Below are 7,594 nucleotides of genomic sequence, written 5' to 3' on the forward strand. Positions count from 1 at the left end.
TTTTAGAACGAAAAATTGATTTCACACAGCGTGTCACTTTATGCTACTTTAGGGATACACCAGCTATTTGATTAATTGAGGAATAACCGATTCAAAGCATATTTGAAGTGTAAATGAGTCACAGTGCTCAGATGTTTACTTTTTCCCCTTTCGGAGAGATCTGGATTTTGTTGGAGCTGATGATTAAAAGCCAATGAAGGCACACTTGCACACTTTGAATGCACACCTGTTAGATTCATGTTGAACTCCAGAGGGAGGGAAACGCTGAAATACAAGAGCAGATATTTTCACTTTTCTTCTTCTTTCTCTCTTCTAATCTTTTTATGTGGTGTCTTTACTGCACAGCAGCAGTTGCAAGGTGCATGCCTTCAAAATGAGGCTCAAGGAAGCTTCTTATTTACCTTACAGCCTATGAGCAAATTCAGAAAGCAACAGTGCTTACATCTGAATAGCAGGAGCCAACAGAAGAAAATTGCATTAAGAAAATAAATGATTCTCATGAATAAAGGAAGAGGATTACTCTATTAAAAATAAGAAGCAGAAATATGCTATCATCATCTGCCCAAAATTCCCACATTTATGGCTTCCTGTCGCAGGGTCCCCTAAGCTTTAGTCTCCTGTCACCCGTCTGCATTCCGTCTTTGGTGTTGTCTTCCCACTGGTCTCCCGAGGCTGAGTGCTCCCCTTCACTGTCTCCTGCACCATGCTCCTCAGATATACCATGCCATCCATGCAAGCAGGCCATTGACTGCTTGCTCTGGTTTTAAAGAATAGGTCTTTTAATCCTGCAACTCTTCCATTTGGAAGCCTTAAACAACTTTCAGGCCTTTCACTAAATACAGATTTCCCAATCTGCCACCCTAGACTTTCCTGAAAGAATCAAGACCTGCCCTCCTGGGCATATCCAATTTTCTCATCTCTAACCTTTGGTTCATTCAGTTTTTTTTTCCTTTAGGAAATGCTGCCTTAGGGTGTATTTCAAATGCCATATCCTCGGTGTTGCCTCTCCTAATCTCCCACTCAGTAGAATATGGGCTCTTAGGCAAATTCTTGTTTTCCTGCTTGTTTTTACCTAATTCTTGCCATGTGATGAATTCAATCTTATGTTATTGCTATTCCTAATGGTTCCCATTCACACACAGGATTGGTGAATTTTGTAAGAATCGACAGGGCTGGGCCCGGCGACATGGCCTAGTGGCTAGAGTCCTCGCCTTGAAAGCCCCGGGATCCCACATGGGCGCCGGTTCTAATCCCGGCAGCTCCACTTCCCATCCAGCTCCCTGCTTGTGGCCTGGGAAAGCAGTTGAGGACGGCCCAATGCATTGGGACACTGCACTCGCGTGGGAGACCCGGAAGAGGTTCCTGGCATCGGACTGGCGCAGCACCGGCCGTTGCGGCTCACTTGGGGAGTGAATCATCGGACAGAAGATCTTCCTCTCTGTCTCTCCTCCTCTGTGTATATCTGGCTGTAATAAAATGAATAGATCTTTAAAAAAAAAAAGAATCGACAGGGCCCAATGTGGTGGCACAGTAGGCTAAGCTGCCACCTGCAATGTTGGTAGCCATTCAAAAACCAGTTCAAGTCCAGCTGTTCCACTTGCAATCCAGCTCCCTGTTAATGCACCTGAAAAGCAGCAGAAGAAGTACCAAGTACCTAGACCCCTGACACCCACCTGGGATGGATACTGGCTGCAACCTGGCTCACCCTGGCTTATGTGGCCATTTGAGGAGCCAATAAAGACCTGTTTATCTCTGTAACTCTGAGTGCAAAATAAGAAAACAAAACAACAAATCCTTTAGTGTATATGACTGAAACTGACATCTTGGGATTTAATTATTGTGTACAACCTCACCTATATTCCTGTTGAAGAGTGCTCTTTCAACTTTTCTAAGCCCGTGAGTGTGAAGTCAGTTAAAAATGTTATCACCAAAGTTTAAAAAGGAATGAGGGAAGTATCATTATATACTTAGTATTGCATCTATGAACTACACGAATCTGGTCTTAGTTATAAAAAGTTGAACGAAGGAGTAGGTATTGTGGCACAGTGGATTAACCCACTGCTGGGGATACCTGCATTCCAGAGCAGAGTACCTGGGCTAGAGTACTGCCTCTGCCTCCACTCCAGTTCCCCACAAATGCTTCTGGAAGGCTGTAGAAATTGACTTAAACACTTGGGGCCCTGCCACACAAGTGGGAGACCACACAAGATGGGCCTCTTGGCTCCTGTCTTCAGCCTGGCCTGGACCTAACCATTGTGTTCATTTGCAGAGTAAACCAGCACTCTTCCATTTACACGATCTACTTAAAACTAAAGAAGTATTTGAAATTATTCAAATTATTAATCAATTCATATTTGATATTGTTAGGCATTATCAACTACGGGCAATAATTTGTGGCTTATTTGAAGATTTGTCACTTTTCATAAGATACCTCCTTTAATCATTTCCTCACAATTTTCTACCAAAAATTTCCATTACTGAAATCACTTCTTTTACCATTTTCTTGACTAAAAATAGTTCCCTCTCTTCTCTACTCTGTTTTTTCTTCTCTCTCCTCCCCTCCCCAATTCCTTCCTTCCTTTGTACAAGAACCCAAGACTTTTTTAGCTGGCTAAAATTAATGAGCTCAGATCCTGTTAAAAAGCAGTAAGCGTCATACATGTAATTCCTATTTCTTTATTTCTTTTTTAAAGATTTACTTATTTTGTTATTGGAAAGGCAGATTTACAGAGAAAAGGAGAGACAAAGAGAAAGATCTTCCATCCATTGGTTCACTCCCAAAGTGGGTGCAATCAATCCAAAGCCAGGAGCCAGGAGCCTTCTCCAGGTCTCCCACATGGGTGCAAGGTCCCAAGGCCTTGGGCCATCCTTGACTGCTTTCCCAGGCCACAAGCAGGGAGCTGGATGAGCAGTAGAGCAGCCAGGTCACAAACTGGCACCCATATGGGGTCCTGGTGATTGTAAGGAGAGGATTTAGCCATTAGGCCATCACGCCAGGTCCTAATTCCTGTTTTAAACTACCAGGTTTATTATTATATATATCCTATATATTATATATACAGATTGATATTAATATACATACATTTACTATATATATTTACCATGTTTATATACACACTGGTGTATATTGATATATATATATAAATATACATTTACTATGAAGAGCAGTGTTTGTTAAAAATCAGATTAATTGTGTATTTACTTAAACTGTTTCTGCTTAAAAATAATCTTATTTTTCCATTTGAAAGAGAGACACAGAGAGACAGAGATGTCCCATAATCCAGTTTACTCCCCAAATGACCACAATGGCTGGTACTGGAACAAGCGTAAGTTGAGACTCAGCCCAGGTTTCTGATCCAGCAGGCAGGGACCTGCTGCCTCCCAGATGCACATGCGCAGGAAGCTGGAATCAGTACACTCAGCACTTACAAACAGGCACTCGGATATGCTATGTGGACATCTTAACCAATGTCTTAACTACAGACATCCATCCTTCGAATGTCTCTAAATATCCTCCAAGTTATTGCTTACGGTGCTTTTTTGCACATGAAAGCATTTCCAAATTTTCCTGTGTCTGCAACAAAATAATGTTTCCATTCAACGTAAATTTTTGGCAAACTCCTCTCCAGTCACTAATCACAGCTCAGGGACTGGGCTGTAGTGCCCAACAACAAGAGCTGAATTGGGTTTAGGCCAGTTAGGCAAGGCCACTGTACTGGCTGAGACAGGAGGTGGGCCAAGTCAGGCAGGGCCCAGACCCCACTGGTGTGCGTGAGATCTGAGGCTGGGCAGTGACCTGATAGAGGATCCTGTGGAACTCCATCAGTATGCAGTCCCTGTAGGTGAGAGCAAGAACCTAGGCTTGGAACAGCCCAGACCAGGCCAGGGTAAAGTACCCACTGGCACATGTGTGGGTCAGGTCTGGGGGCATGCTAGCCTGGGCCACTTCGTAACACCCACTGGCAGATCTGAGAACCAGGACAGGGTGTAGGACAGGCTGGATTGGGTCATTAGCCAGTTCACCAGCCAGTTCACATTAGGGCTGGGACTGGGGGCTGACTGGGCTGGGCTAGGCAGCAGCACCTACCAGCATGAGTTGGGACTAGGCACAGGTTTAGCAAAACCAAGCTGTAGAACCCACTGGTGAACGCTGAGGTGAGGTGGGTCATGCCAGTCTGGGATGCAGCACCTACCAGTACATGTACAACCTGGGGAAGGAGGGTTACTGAAATTCTGTGAATAAGGCAGGTCCAGACTTTCTGGGAACTGGTACTCTGGTGGAAGGGACAATCAAGAGACAAGGAGAACAAACCTTGGAGCAGTCAGTATATAACACACAGACATTTGCCTCCATCACAGGGTAATGTTTGATGTGCGATCCGATAGAGGAGAAGATTTTAATTGAGCCAAGAACAGACCCGGTAGGCCTGGAAAAGCACAGCAGGCTTCTGCAATCAGAAGGTTAAGTCCTCAGAGGCATTCCCGGATGGTCAGAGCCCCGAGACAGAGAGGAAGAGAGACAAGACTGGGACAGGAAGCAGCACCTCCTTCAGTAGCAGCTGCGAAATGGCCCCACAAAGCAACTGGAGCTGTGGCTGAGATGCCACTGGGGACTCCTGGGTTCGGGTAAATGCTGATTAGGATTCAGCTTCCTCTTAATACACGTCTTGGAGGTCAGCAGATGGTAGCTCACGTGTTTGGGTCCCTGCCATCCACACGGAAGACCTAAATGGAATTCTAGGCTCCTGCCTTCAGCCCAGCCCATCTTTCATTGTTACAGCTGTCTGAAGAGTGAATAAATGATTGGAAGGTCTCTGTGTCTCTCTCTTAAGAAACAAACAAAACTGAAGGAATTCCTTTGAGCCAAAATACTTGCTTGCATAATAGACTGTCATGATAATATGTACCGTAGGATAATATATTTCAATTAAAATATCATATGACCATTTTCAAGAAGTGTGTACATGAAGAAGCAATTTTCACTTTTGTTTTTTAGAATAGAAAATAGGTCTTTAAATGACAATCAAAACTAGTATCTAGTAAGGGTACCCAATAGTATGTATTGTGTGACAAGGTAATGCATTTTTCTTCTCTCCCTAATGTTTTTGTTTTGTTTCAGTCACAATCCAAGGTTTAAAAGATAATTTTTTTTTTTTAACATTTACTGTTGCCCAATAGCTGACTGCCTGTGCTGTCCTACGTCGTGAGTGTAGTGGTGCTTCAATATGAAATAGAAGGATTCATTTTCATTGAAGCAAGCAGGGAATTAAACTCACCACTTCAGTAAGTGGTAAGCCAGTAGTTAATTCCCCACACTGCAAGCCATGCAGTTTGCATTTAAACTCCCAATGCCCACAGGATAACAAAAATCTATTTTGATCACTTTTTATTTTTGTCATTTAAAGAGTACATCTTATTTCAATTAGGCACATACATTTCCAGATAGTAAGAATAAATACTCCTTCTACAAAGCCAGGGAGCTGGGGAGCTTTTAAGGATGACAGAGGCATTTCTGGGATCTCTCTCTTGCTTGTGTTGAAGGAACACCTAGTATCATGTAGTATTAGGCACTTCATGTACCTGAAGCCATCACTTACAGGTAGATGGATATTTTGCTCAATTTATTTCTTTTTCACTTTAAGCTGTTTTTGCTGGTTTTTACTCTCTCAGAAAAAGAGATGGAGCACACACCTTAAAACAGGGCCACATCAAGTCCTGCCCCAAAACCAACCCACCGATTTGGGCAGCAGGTGCAAAGATTAGACAGACTGTTCAAACACAGCAGATGCATCTGGAGATGGCTAAGACCTGCTGAGCTCATCCGGGATGGTTACATTCTTTGGACAAATTCTGAGAAATTGTGAGAAGCTGACAGGGTATCTCTGGAATAGGACCAGAGCCAGAAGTAGAGTTCTTAGGATTACTTAAAGAGAAGCTTGGGATGGGCACTCACAGAAGCAGGCAGAGCTGTGTGAAACAGAACCAAAGTTACTATTTTAATATTTCTTTATTTTTACTTGGAAGGCAGATTTTACAGAAAGAGAAGGAGAAATGGTCTCCTACCTGCTGTTTTACTGTCTAAATGGCAGCACAGCTGTAACCAGCCCATCTAAACCCAGGAGCTTCTTTCTGGGTCTCCCACCTGGGTACGGGCCATCCTGCACTGTTTTCCCAGGCCAGGGGGCTGGATTGGAAGTGGAGCAACCAGAAGTTGAACCTCTGCCCATATGGGATGCTTGTGCTGCTGACCAAGGATTAGCTTGCAATGCCACCACACTGGTGCCTGTAAGTTTTTCCTTCTTTCTTTCTTTTCTCTCATTTCTTCCTTCTTTCCCTTCTTCCTTCCTTCCTCCCTTCCTTCCTTCCTTCTTCCCTTCTTTCTTTCCTTCATTCCCTCCTTCCTTCTTCATTTCTTTTTAAAAAAGGCTTTTTGTTTTGTTTTTGTTGTTTCGAAGGTACAGTCACACACACACACACACACACACAGAAATATTTGCACTGGTTTTCTCCCCAGATGTACGCAACAGGCAGAACTAAGGTTGAAGCCAAGAGCTTGGCATTCCATCCAAGTCTCCCAGTCTGTGGCAAGGCTCAAGCATTTGGACCATCTGCTGCCCTCCTAGGCACATTAGTAGGAAGTTTCATGGGAAATGGAACATTCGGGCGGGGTTCAAATCAACATCGTAATAAAGGATGTCAACATCACAGCTTCACCTGCTGAGGTACAATATAAATTCTAAGAAGATTCATCATTTGAGTTTTTAGCAATTAGGTGTCTGCTAGCTTTTATGTATTAACTTTGCACCCAATAAAATCTCATCATTCATAAGAGAATTGACCACATTAAAGTTCAGCTAAAGGAAATCATGAAATTATAGGAACTAACTTTCACATTTGGCTTTCAGGGAAATCATTAAAAAAAAAAAGAAATGTATTCTCAGTCATTTAATAAAAAGTAATAGCTACAAAGGCAGCTTCTAAGACGGGTATACCTCTTCAATCCGTGGCTGTGCAATGTCCAAACATGCTCAAAATCTTGATCCTGGTCTCCCACAAGATCTGTAACACATCATAGCATACTTGAGAAACAAAGGATTAAGTTAGACTCAGTGAGTTTTATACTTTATTAGAAAGCAAACCAGTACTAACCAGTATCTTTAAATGATTTTGCTAATGAGGGTTGAGCAACAAGTATTTTCTGCCTAAGTGAATCTTAATGTTCAAAAATTGTAAGGCAATTAAACCTAGTATTCAAGCATTCTGATGACTCAATCCACTTTTCCCCATCATTAAGTAAAAATTCATACAACATTGAAAAAGAGACCAAACTATGTAATGCAGCTCAATCAGAAGTTTCCAAATGTGGGAAATTCTTTTTTTTTTTTTTAAAGATTTTATTGTTATTAGAAAGCCGGATATACAGAGAGGAGGAGAGACAGAGAGGAAGATCTTCCGTCCAATGTTTCACTCCCCAAGTGAGCCGCAATGGGCCGGTGCGCGCCGATCCGATGCTGGGAACCAGGAACCTCTTCCAGGTCTCCCATGCGGGTGCAGGATCCCAAAGCTTTGGGCCGTCCTCGACTGCTTTCCCAGG

The sequence above is a fragment of the Ochotona princeps genome, chromosome 7 (genome assembly GCF_030435755.1).
Source record: "Ochotona princeps isolate mOchPri1 chromosome 7, mOchPri1.hap1, whole genome shotgun sequence".
NCBI lineage: Eukaryota > Metazoa > Chordata > Mammalia > Lagomorpha > Ochotonidae > Ochotona > Ochotona princeps.